General features: G+C 51.5%; 2 long non-coding RNA genes across 4 annotated transcripts; both read left to right on the top strand.

Moving 5' to 3' along the window:
* Window positions 1-6,803: 6,803 nt before the first annotated feature.
* Window positions 6,804-8,258, top strand: LOC306747278. Of its 2 annotated transcripts, none has more exons than XR_013771141.1 (3): window positions 6,804-7,435; window positions 7,557-7,832; window positions 7,951-8,258. It is a non-coding gene; the product is annotated as an uncharacterized lncRNA (long non-coding RNA). The 2 variants fall into 2 exon arrangements; XR_013771142.1 differs by having other exon boundaries at window positions 7,936-8,258.
* A 1,340-nt stretch (window positions 8,259-9,598) lies between these two features.
* On the top strand, window positions 9,599-11,053 carry LOC306747230. 2 transcript variants are annotated; one of them, XR_013771138.1, is made up of 3 exons: window positions 9,599-10,230; window positions 10,352-10,627; window positions 10,746-11,053. It is a non-coding gene; the product is annotated as an uncharacterized lncRNA (long non-coding RNA). The 2 variants fall into 2 exon arrangements; XR_013771139.1 differs by having other exon boundaries at window positions 10,731-11,053.
* The last annotated feature ends 1,587 nt before the right edge of the window (window positions 11,054-12,640 follow it).

Here is a 12,640-nt window from a genome sequence, read left to right as displayed (position 1 = left end):
CTTTATCGACGCCGTGCTTATGAACTGCTGTTACATATGACTGTGTGACACATTAGTGCTCATACTAGTGCTGTTATTAGTGGCTGACAGTCCCGGAGTTACTTATAATCAGCCAGTCTGCTCTGTTGTTATTGCCGTGTTGTGTTTACGTGTAGCTTCCGCTGCGCTGCGCTGTTAACACACTCGGTGTCGGTTCAATGCTCTTTTATTATATATTATATATTATTATAGTCTATTTATTATGACTCCGTGTTAACCAGCGGACGTCGCTGCTGTTTAAACCTGTTGTTCACGTGTTATTGACGTGTTGTGTTGACGTGCGGCTGCCGCAGCGCCGAGCTGCTAACACACTGCTGTCGGTTCAATGCACTTTTATTATATATTTCAATATTATTATAGTCAGTTTATTATGATTGTGTTACCGGGCGGGGGTCGCTGCTGTTTAAACCTGTTGTTCACATGTAGCTCCTGCCTGCTGCAAGCTGAGCTGATAACACTGCTGTCTGTTTAATGCACTTTTATTATATATTATTATAGTATATATAATAGTATATATTATATTATGTCACACACTGTCTATTTAATACACTTGTATTATATATTAGTGTATATATTATAATAATACATATACTATTCATAGTAATGTTATTATGTTCCTCTTTATGTTTAGATGGAACATCCAACATTTCTGAAGGCCTCCAGTGGAACTCTCCTGCTGAGGGCCTCGCCAGCGGCCCGGGCTCAGAAGGTCGTCAGGGGCCAACCCTACAGGCCATGTCTGCGTTGCAAATGCAGGCCCAGGTCAAGAAGATGGTGGGCCCTAAGCCTGCATTTCCAGGTAAGTCCAGCATAAATGATAGTTAATTCATCTTTATTGAACTTCCTGTGTGCACTGTTTACTTCCTGCTTCTTCGCTCATCATGTGATTACAGCCCAAACCGTTCATTTCTCTTTAAGCCTCAGATGTACAGGCCCCTCTCTCGCCCCTCGCTCCACCTCCTCCACCTCAGCACCACATCTTGGAGCTGGTGACTCTGCGGTGCCGCATGAGCCCACAGACCAGGAGCTGCTGGAGGCCACGCAGGACCTGGTACAGCCTCCAGCAGCCCTCGTCATGGTCCAGCCTGCAGAGTCACCAGCTCCCTCGCCTGCAATCGCCACCCGGACGGCGTGGCCTGCAGCCTCCACCCGGACGGCGTGGCCTGCAGTCGCCACCCGGACGCCACCTGCAGCCACCACCTGGACGCCGCCACCTGCAGCCCCCCGGACGGCGCCGCCTGCAGCCACCACCCGGACGGCGTGGCCTGCAGCCTCCACCCGGACGGCGCCTGCAGCCACCACCTGGACGCCGCCACCTGCAGCCCCCCGGACGCCGCCGCCGCCACCGGAGGAACAGGAGGAGTTGCCTGGTCCAGCCTTCCTCTCGCCCCCACCACCTCCCGACAGTGCTGAGGTGAGTCTGTCTGTCAAACACATGAGGCCTCATGTGTCTCTGCTGCCGTCATGAAGTGTCCTCAGGTATGAAGATGTCCCGTCTGTTTGTGTCGTCTCACCAGTTGCTGCCTGAGTCCTGGCGGGCAGCTCTCACTGCCGAGCAGCAGCAGTGGATCGGTCGGGTGCTGTTTACCAGGGACGGCAGGGGGAGGTCTCGACTCATCGGTGAGCTGAATCTCTGGTGGTCCCCCCCCCAAACCCGGCCGATCTACACCCGGCCTCCCGCATCCCCCGGCCCCTTCTTCGCATGTCGGCTGTTCCTCTGGATGCCACACCGGATCTGGCGTCTGCAGCTGACGTGCCCCCAGCCTTTGTGCACTGGGTCAATGACAAAGGCTGGGCTGTACAGGACCATCCGGAGGGTCCTGGACATCGACGGCTGGTACCTCATGGCCACTGAGTACCTGGAGTGCAGTCGGTGCAAGAAGAAGGTCGGAGGGTGGTCACAGGGCATCATCAGGCAGCTGGCCCCCACCTACAGCTGCCAGTTCCCAGCTGTACTCACGTACAAGTAAGACATGACATTAATATCTTTGTTTGATGTGTTTCTGTGGCGACAAAAGCTGGACTACATGTCTGTGCTGTGGTTCTGCAGGCTGTCCTGTGACATGAGGGTGCTTGTGCAGCTGAGGTCTCGCACTCTGGGCAACAGTGCGAGCCGGCTGTACAACACCCTGCGGGAGCAGCACTCAGAAGCCTGGATGCGGAGAGCGATCCAGTACCTCGGCGTGTGCGAGCAGTTCCTGGCCTTGTGCTCGGCGAGGGGGCAGACACCACCACCACCACCACCACCACCGATGCCCCCTCTCCCATCCCCCGTCTGGCTGCTGACCGTGTACAGCTACGATGTGCTGTCGCGGCTGGACGAGTACAAGGCCAGGATCACGTCCACCTTCGGATCCATCTTGAAGATGGATTCCACCAAGAAGGCGAGTGACGTTTGTCACAATGTCATATTTACAGCTGCTTTCACACCACGGATGCGTTTCTAACATTTTATTTTCTCATCTCTTTCTCCAGGTGACGAAGAAGCTCGCCGGTGCCGCCTCCGACACGGCCGCCTGGGCTACCAACGTCGGTAACGAGCACGGGCAGGTCCTCAACAGCGTCCTCACCTGCTCCGAGGGCGCCGAGGGCCTGTCCCGGATGGCGGCCGGAATAATGAGGCGGTACCGACTCGCCGGGGTACCCCCCCCCCCCAGCTCATGTACGTGGACCGCGACTGCTGCAACCGAGACGGCGTGTCCAAGACGGCTGCCTTGTTCCAGGTGCGCAACTTAGGCTGTTGTAACAAAGACTGCATCCGTAATATATAAAACAGTTACAGATCATTAATCCACATTCTTTTTCTTCTCTCTCAGGAGTGGGAGCAGCTCGTGGTGAGACTAGACATCTGGCACCTGATGCGACGCTTCGCTTCAGGTGTCACCACCGAGACCCACGAGCTGTACCCCACGTTCATGAGGCAGCTGTCTCACTGCATCTTCGAGGTCGACTCCGGAGATGCCCGCCGTCTCACTGAGGCTAAGCGGTCCGAGCTGGAGGGGAAGCACGGGATGGTTGGCCTGACTGACGGCGAGGTGATCCAGAAGATCTCCAAGCAGGAGTGGAGGCTCCACAGTCGGAGGAGGACACGTGGGGCCGAGGAGTCCACCCTCCACATCCAGGAGCTCCTCGACACCTTCGCCGGACCAGCAGGACGCAACACCCTGGACATCCCGTTGCTCGACGCTCACCGCATCCAGGATATATGGAGTACGCAGAGACCCCACCTCAGCTGCATACAGGACCCACCGGGAGTCCAACTGTACACCGAAACCGGCAGACTGACCAAGGGCGGCGTCAGCCTGCCGGTTTACCGCTGCGCGAGGGGCTCCACGTCTTTGGAGTCCTTCCACCTCCACCTTAACCGGTTCATCCCAGGTACTCGTGTTTCTCACAGCTTGTGATCACATATATTCTGCCTTAACATTTTCATTAAAACTCCCAAACCTGCTTCCTCAGGGACGCGAGCCAGCGCTAAACATCTCCAGGCGTTCCTGGTCGATGGACTGGTGAGGTGGAACGAGGACCGCGCAGCAGCAGCAGCAGCTGAGGGACAGGTGGGGTCTCTGCACTCCTACAGTGGCCACCTCAAGCACGTCCTTAACCAGAAGAGCCAAAGGGTGCTTGGTCTTCAGATGGTTATGGACTTCACCAAGCCTGCTGAGTACACGGGTACGTGACGTGAAAACACTTTATTCCAACATCGCGACTGAGGAAGAAGAGCAGCTGTCGAATACTTTGTGTGTTTACAGGAGAGCTCATTGGAGTAGAGTACCTGTACCAGCAGACGGGAAAAGTGCTTGAGGACGTCAGCTTGGACCCTGACACTCCGGACGAGGCTGCTGCCATCGAGTCGCTGGAGGAGGAGGATGAGGATGAGGGTATCGGCGAAGATGCCGAGGACCCGACCATCTTCCAGCCCGATATCCCATCCACCAGCGCGGCAGCAGCACGGTCAGGTGATCCAGCTGACGCACCGTCTGAGGCATCGAGTCCGGCCGCCCCCACCGCCTCTCCTGAGGCCCCTGAGGTTCCCCAGCAGCCCTCCTCAGACTCTGAGGTGAGATCAGGGACCACACTATAGTATAATAATGTTGATAACTATGAAGATAGAATATTTCACAGTGTTCTGTGCTGACTGCCTCTGTTTTTCCTCAGGAGAACATCCAGGGTCCTGACGGCCAGCCTGGGTACCAGCATGTCCTGAAGCTGGCCCAGGCCCTGGTGGAGGGAAGGAACCTTCAGGGGCTTCCCGACAGCAGGGTAGACCGACTCGTCCTGCTCTGGAATCGCTTGCCAGAGCAGGACAAGCAGCGAGTGGTCTACCCTCCCAGATACCGGGAGAGGCAACCTAAGGGGCGGTTCAAGGCAGCGAAGGGGAAGAACACCTCCTGTCCTGGCAAGGAGAGTCTCCAACGGTGAGACTCTCTACAAATATGAATGTGTCTTCTCTTAAATCTCTGCCCTATATTAACCCACGCTTTTCTCTCAGCTGCCTTCTTGGACTCAACTCGGGCCCAGCAACTTGGCCCAGCACCAGTCGCCTGGTAGAGGCCATTTGCTGCCAGCTCTGCCAGCTCCATCCTGCGGCCACACGGGTCTGCGGGGTCACGAGGACTCGGTGGTCCCTCGTCCTCGCGGACTACATGGCCATCCAGGAGGCAGTGCTGGCCAGCCCGAGGCTGATGGCTCAGACGGAGATTCAGCTCTTTGAGCTGAATCAGAGGACCCTGACCCAGTGGTGAGAGTTCAACATGAAACTGTTTTGATGTGTTATAATCTGTACTATGACTTATTGTTTGATGAAGAGTCTAAGAGCATTCTGTTTGTCTCCCAGGTTCTCTAAGCGCCAGAAGGCTGAAGGGAGGGCTGTGCTGCTGCAGGGAACTGGCGTCGTCCCTGTAGCAGCTGTTGCCGTCCATCCCCTCCCTCCAGCCAAAGGGCTGTCCTCTGTTCAGGTGGGACAAGGGCAGCCCTTCCACTTTGAGGTCCCTGATGAGCAGCCAGGACCCTCATCCAGGGGCCTCCCCCCCCTCCTCCTCCTCCTCCTCCTCATCCTCCAGATGGGGAGCAGCCCGGCCCGTCCTCTGCTGGCCTTCCCCCTCCCGCTGGCACCCAGCCTCCTCTTCCTGGACCAGCCATACCCAGGTCCACGGCCTACAGGAAGAGGAAGGCGGCCGAGGCTGCTGCTGCCGGGCAGGAGCCGTGGCCCGGCAGCAAAACCCTCAACAAAACCCCCAAGACAATTTCCCAGTACCTCTGCGCCAAGTGCAACCAGCCCAGAAGGCTCGAAACTGGGCACACACGAATGTATGGCGTTGCGTATTGCGCGTCTGTTGGAGGGAAAACTGTGGAGGAGTGGCGGGAACAAGTGAAGGACAGACACAAGGGGGGACCATGAGGGACTTTTTATTGTTTGCTTTTATAATATGTATACACACTAGTTTGTTTATTATCTTATTTCTTTATTTATTATTATTTGCCATCATTTATTTTGTGTTTGTTATTTATTTCAATAAAAGTCTTGCAATCTGAACTTTGTTTGAAGCTTTATTATTTCTTATATGATCTTAAATACAAGCTCTCGACATAGAAATGGTGACATGACAATGACAATAAATAACTAAACATGGACCATAAAGCTCAGGCTGTCCACCACAGTCCATTTCAGCAACAGGCAACCGTCTGCTGACTTCATATAGTCCATTTCAGCACCAGGACAGATGTGCAGCATCTTCTTTGCCCTTGGCTGAGTTCGAACCACCAACCTTGCAGTCGGCCGCAAACCCCTTTGTCCGTGTGCTTATCCCCCGCAAAGCCCCCCTGCTTTCACAGAGAAGATTGAACCATATCCTCGGGCTCCTAGAAAACATTCTTCTCTGTCTCATCTGTCTCAACTTGTACGAGCCAATCACGCTATCCAAGCTTTTGCCGTCCAATCAGATGGCTCGGTTGTCTCATCTCACGAACTTGTCTCACCTTCCGAACCTCTCCGGAAAGTCCCGAGGCTCCGCCATCTTGGATCCTCGCTACAGCGGACCACACTGACGTGAGTACAATACGAGTACATTTTATTACACTTTATCGACGTCGTGCTTATGAACTGCTGTTACATATGACTGTGTGACATATTAGTGCTCATATTAGTGCTGTTATTAGTGGCTGACAGTCCCGGAGTTACTTATAATCAGCCAGTCTGCTCTGTTGTTATTGCCGTGTTGTGTTTACGTGTAGCTTCCGCTGCGCTGCGCTGTTAACACACTCGGTGTCGGTTCAATGCTCTTTTATTATATATTATATATTATTATAGTCTATTTATTATGACTCCGTGTTAACCAGCGGACGTCGCTGCTGTTTAAACCTGTTGTTCACGTGTTATTGACGTGTTGTGTTGACGTGCGGCTGCCGCAGCGCCGAGCTGCTAACACACTGCTGTCGGTTCAATGCACTTTTATTATATATTTCAATATTATTATAGTCAGTTTATTATGATTGTGTTACCGGGCGGGGGTCGCTGCTGTTTAAACCTGTTGTTCACGTGTAGCTCCTGCCTGCAGCAAGCTGAGCTGATAACACTGCTGTCTGTTTAATGCACTTTTATTATATATTATTATAGTATATAGTATGTCACACACTGTCTATTTAATACACTTGTATTATATATTAGTGTATATATTATAATAATACATATACTATTCATAGTAATATTAGTATGTTCCTCTTTATGTTTAGATGGAACATCCAACATTTGTGAGGGCCTCGCCAGCAGCCCGGGCTCAGAAGGTCGGCAGGGGCCAACCCTACAGGCCAAAGCAGCCAGAGGAGGTGGAGGCAGAGGCCAGGGCCCACGCCGTCTCCGAGGGCGGTGACCCTGCCAACGCCGCCCTCGTCCTGAGCCGGTGGAAGCTACAGTTTGGTCAGTATCTGGGCCAGACCTTCCACTGGCTCTTGGAGAACGACGTGGGCTACTGAGTGAACCTGGTCTCCTCCCACCAGAAGGAGCGAGAGAGGACAGCGTCTCAGTCCCCGCTGATGGCCAACAAGGGGGAGTCCTTCAGTACACGTTCATGCCATAGCACAAATGAGAGAAATGACAGTTTTAACCTCCTTTGTGAACTTGCAGGACGCCTCAGCGTACCCTGGCTTTGTGGAGGCAGTCAGGTTCCACCGTGCGTTTGGGGAGGGGGAAGTCCCGCCAGCCCGGTCAGGAGGGACAGGCCCTTGTTGGCTTCGGGGACTTTAACTTTGAGACCCTGCAGAGCCTGTACGAGTCTGAGGACTCAAAAAAGATCAGGTACGTCGCTTCCGGCCTTTGTCTCTGGACGGCGTTCTCTGTCTGCGTTGCAAATGCAGGCCCAGGTCAAGAAGATGGTGGGCCCTAAGCCTGCATTTCCAGGTAAGTCCAGCATAAATGATAGAGTTAATTCATTTTTATTGAACTTCCTGTGTGCACTGTTTACTTCCTGCTTCTTCGCTCATCATGTGATTACAGCCCAAACCGTTTATTTCTCTTCAAGCCTCAGATGTACAGGCCCCTCTCTCGCTCCTCGCTCCACCTCCCTCCTCCTCAGCACCACATCCTGGAGCTGGTGACTCTGCGGTGCCGCATGAGCCCACAGACCAGGAGCTGCTGGAGGCCACGCAGGACAAAGACGGCCTGGTGCAGCCTCATGCAGTCACCAGCTCCCTCGGCCCGGCCTGCAGTCGCCACCCGGAAGCCGCCACCGGAGGAACAGGAGGAGTTCCCCGGTCCTGCCTTCCTCCCTCCCCCACCACCTGCCGACAGCGCTGAGGTGAGTCTGTCTGTCAAACACATGAGGCCTCATGTGTCTCTGCTGCCCTCATGAAGTGTCCTCAGGTATGAAGATGTCCCGTCTGTTTGTGTCGTCTCACCAGTTGCTCTCACTGCAGAGCAGCAGCAGTGGATCGGTCGGGTGCTGTTTACCAGGGATGGCGGGGGGAGGTCTCGACTCATCGGTGAGCTGAATCTCTGGTGGTCCCCCCCCAAACCCGGCCCATCTACACCCAGCCTCCCGCATCCCCCGACCCCTTCTTTGCATGTCGGCTGTTCCTCTGGATGAGGGACATTTTATTGTTTGCTTTTATAATATGTATATATACACACACTAGTTTGTTTATCTTGTTTCTTTATTTATTACTATTTGCCATCTTTTATTTTGTGTTTGTTATTTATTTCAATAAAAGTCTTGCAATCGGAACTTTGTTTGAAGCTTTATTATTTCTTATATGATCTTAAATACAAGCTCTCGACATTATGATAGAAATGGTGACATGACAATGACAATAAATAACTAAACATGACCATGAAGTTCAGGATGTCCAGCTGTCTGATGACCTCATGGAGTCCAGGATCAGGAGACCAGATGTGGAGCTTCATACAGCTGTGAATGAGAATAAATAAATAAATAACTGTACATGGACCATAAAGCTCAGGCTGTCCAGCTGCTGTCTGGTGACCTCATATAGTCCATTTCAGCACCAGGCAACCAGGACAGATGTGCAGCATCTTCTTTGCCCTTGGCTGGGTTCGAACCACCAACCTTGCAGTCGGCCGCAAACCCCTTTGTCCGTGTGCTTATCCCCCGCAAAGCCCCCCTGCTTTCACAGAGAAGAATGAACCATATCCTCTCGGGCTCCTAGAAAACATTCTTCTCTGTCTCATCTGTCTCAACTTGTACGAGCCAATCACGCTATCCAAGCTTTTGCCGTCCAATCAGATGGCTCGGTTGTCTCATCTCACGAACTTGTCTCACCTTCCGAACCTCTCCGGAAAGTCCCGAGGCTCCGCCATCTTGGATCCTCGCTACAGCGGACCACACTGACGTGAGTACAATACGAGTACATTTTATTACACTTTATCGACGTCGTGCTTATGAACTGCTGTTACATATGACTGTGTGACATATTAGTGCTCATATTAGTGCTGTTATTAGTGGCTGACAGTCCCGGAGTTACTTATAATCAGCCAGTCTGCTCTGTTGTTATTGCCGTGTTGTGTTTACGTGTAGCTTCCGCTGCGCTGCGCTGTTAACACACTCGGTGTCGGTTCAATGCTCTTTTATTATATATTATATATTATTATAGTCTATTTATTATGACTCCGTGTTAACCAGCGGACGTCGCTGCTGTTTAAACCTGTTGTTCACGTGTTATTGACGTGTTGTGTTGACGTGCGGCTGCCGCAGCGCCGAGCTGCTAACACACTGCTGTCGGTTCAATGCACTTTTATTATATATTTCAATATTATTATAGTCAGTTTATTATGATTGTGTTACCGGGCGGGGGTCGCTGCTGTTTAAACCTGTTGTTCACGTGTAGCTCCTGCCTGCAGCAAGCTGAGCTGATAACACTGCTGTCTGTTTAATGCACTTTTATTATATATTATTATAGTATATAGTATGTCACACACTGTCTATTTAATACACTTGTATTATATATTAGTGTATATATTATAATAATACATATACTATTCATAGTAATATTAGTATGTTCCTCTTTATGTTTAGATGGAACATCCAACATTTGTGAGGGCCTCGCCAGCAGCCCGGGCTCAGAAGGTCGGCAGGGGCCAACCCTACAGGCCAAAGCAGCCAGAGGAGGTGGAGGCAGAGGCCAGGGCCCACGCCGTCTCCGAGGGCGGTGACCCTGCCAACGCCGCCCTCGTCCTGAGCCGGTGGAAGCTACAGTTTGGTCAGTATCTGGGCCAGACCTTCCACTGGCTCTTGGAGAACGACGTGGGCTACTGAGTGAACCTGGTCTCCTCCCACCAGAAGGAGCGAGAGAGGACAGCGTCTCAGTCCCCGCTGATGGCCAACAAGGGGGAGTCCTTCAGTACACGTTCATGCCATAGCACAAATGAGAGAAATGACAGTTTTAACCTCCTTTGTGAACTTGCAGGACGCCTCAGCGTACCCTGGCTTTGTGGAGGCAGTCAGGTTCCACCGTGCGTTTGGGGAGGGGGAAGTCCCGCCAGCCCGGTCAGGAGGGACAGGCCCTTGTTGGCTTCGGGGACTTTAACTTTGAGACCCTGCAGAGCCTGTACGAGTCTGAGGACTCAAAAAAGATCAGGTACGTCGCTTCCGGCCTTTGTCTCTGGACGGCGTTCTCTGTCTGCGTTGCAAATGCAGGCCCAGGTCAAGAAGATGGTGGGCCCTAAGCCTGCATTTCCAGGTAAGTCCAGCATAAATGATAGAGTTAATTCATTTTTATTGAACTTCCTGTGTGCACTGTTTACTTCCTGCTTCTTCGCTCATCATGTGATTACAGCCCAAACCGTTTATTTCTCTTCAAGCCTCAGATGTACAGGCCCCTCTCTCGCTCCTCGCTCCACCTCCCTCCTCCTCAGCACCACATCCTGGAGCTGGTGACTCTGCGGTGCCGCATGAGCCCACAGACCAGGAGCTGCTGGAGGCCACGCAGGACAAAGACGGCCTGGTGCAGCCTCATGCAGTCACCAGCTCCCTCGGCCCGGCCTGCAGTCGCCACCCGGAAGCCGCCACCGGAGGAACAGGAGGAGTTCCCCGGTCCTGCCTTCCTCCCTCCCCCACCACCTGCCGACAGCGCTGAGGTGAGTCTGTCTGTCAAACACATGAGGCCTCATGTGTCTCTGCTGCCCTCATGAAGTGTCCTCAGGTATGAAGATGTCCCGTCTGTTTGTGTCGTCTCACCAGTTGCTCTCACTGCAGAGCAGCAGCAGTGGATCGGTCGGGTGCTGTTTACCAGGGATGGCGGGGGGAGGTCTCGACTCATCGGTGAGCTGAATCTCTGGTGGTCCCCCCCCAAACCCGGCCCATCTACACCCAGCCTCCCGCATCCCCCGACCCCTTCTTTGCATGTCGGCTGTTCCTCTGGATGAGGGACATTTTATTGTTTGCTTTTATAATATGTATATATACACACACTAGTTTGTTTATCTTGTTTCTTTATTTATTACTATTTGCCATCTTTTATTTTGTGTTTGTTATTTATTTCAATAAAAGTCTTGCAATCGGAACTTTGTTTGAAGCTTTATTATTTCTTATATGATCTTAAATACAAGCTCTCGACATTATGATAGAAATGGTGACATGACAATGACAATAAATAACTAAACATGACCATGAAGTTCAGGATGTCCAGCTGTCTGATGACCTCATGGAGTCCAGGATCAGGAGACCAGATGTGGAGCTTCATACAGCTGTGAATGAGAATAAATAAATAAATAACTGTACATGGACCATAAAGCTCAGGCTGTCCAGCTGCTGTCTGGTGACCTCATATAGTCCATTTCAGCACCAGGCAACCAGGACAGATGTGCAGCATCTTCTTTGCCCTTGGCTGGGTTCGAACCACCAACCTTGCAGTCGGCCGCAAACCCCTTTGTCCGTGTGCTTATCCCCCGCAAAGCCCCCCTGCTTTCACAGAGAAGAATGAACCATATCCTCGGGCTCCTAGAAAACATTCTTCTCTGTCTCATCTGTCTCAACTTGTACGAGCCAATCACGCTATCCAAGCTTTTGCCGTCCAATCAGATGGCTCGGTTGTCTCATCTGACGAACTTGTCTCACCTTCCGAACCTCTCCGGAAAGTCCCGAGGCTCCGCCATCTTGGATCCTCGCTACAGCGGACCACACTGACGTGAGTACAATACGAGTACATTTTATTACACTTTATCGACGCCGTGCTTATGAACTGCTGTTACATATGACTGTGTGACACATTAGTGCTCATATTAGTGCTGTTATTAGTGGCTGACAGTCCCGGAGTTACTTATAATCAGCCAGTCTGCTCTGTTGTTATTGCCGTGTTGTGTTTACGTGTAGCTTCCGCTGCGCTGCGCTGTTAACACACTCGGTGTCGGTTCAATGCTCTTTTATTATATATTATATATTATTATAGTCTATTTATTATGACTCCGTGTTAACCAGCGGACGTCGCTGCTGTTTAAACCTGTTGTTCACGTGTTATTGACGTGTTGTGTTGACGTGTGGCTGCCGCAGCGCCGAGCTGCTAACACACTGCTGTCGGTTCAATGCACTTTTATTATATATTTCAATATTATTATAGTCAGTTTATTATGATTGTGTTACCGGGCGGGGGTCGCTGCTGTTTAAACCTGTTGTTCACGTGTAGCTCCTGCCTGCAGCAAGCTGAGCTGATAACACTGCTGTCTGTTTAATGCACTTTTATTATATATTATTATAGTATATATAATAGTATATATTATATGTGACACACTGTCTATTTAATACACTTGTATTATATATTAGTGTATATATTATAATAATACATATACTATTCATAGTAATGTTATTATGTTCCTCTTTATGTTTAGATGGAACATCCAACATTTCTGAAGGCCTCCAGTGGAACTCTCCTGCTGAGGGCCTCGCCAGCGGCCCGGGCTCAGAAGGTCGTCAGGGGCCAACACTACAGGCCATGTCTGCGTTGCAAACGCAGGCCCAGGTCAAGAAGATGGTGGGCCCTAAGCCTGCATTTCCAGGTAAGTCCAGCATAAATGATAGAGTTAATTCATCTTTATTGAACTTCCTGTGTGCACTGTTTACTTCCTGCTTCTTCGCTCATCATGTGATTACAGCCC

The sequence above is a fragment of the Taurulus bubalis genome (assembly GCF_910589615.1).
Source record: "Taurulus bubalis genome assembly, chromosome: 14".
NCBI classification, from domain to species: Eukaryota; Metazoa; Chordata; class Actinopteri; order Perciformes; family Cottidae; genus Taurulus; species Taurulus bubalis.
The sequence above is the reverse complement of the archived record's forward strand: the minus strand, read 5'-3'. Positions and strand labels throughout refer to the sequence as shown.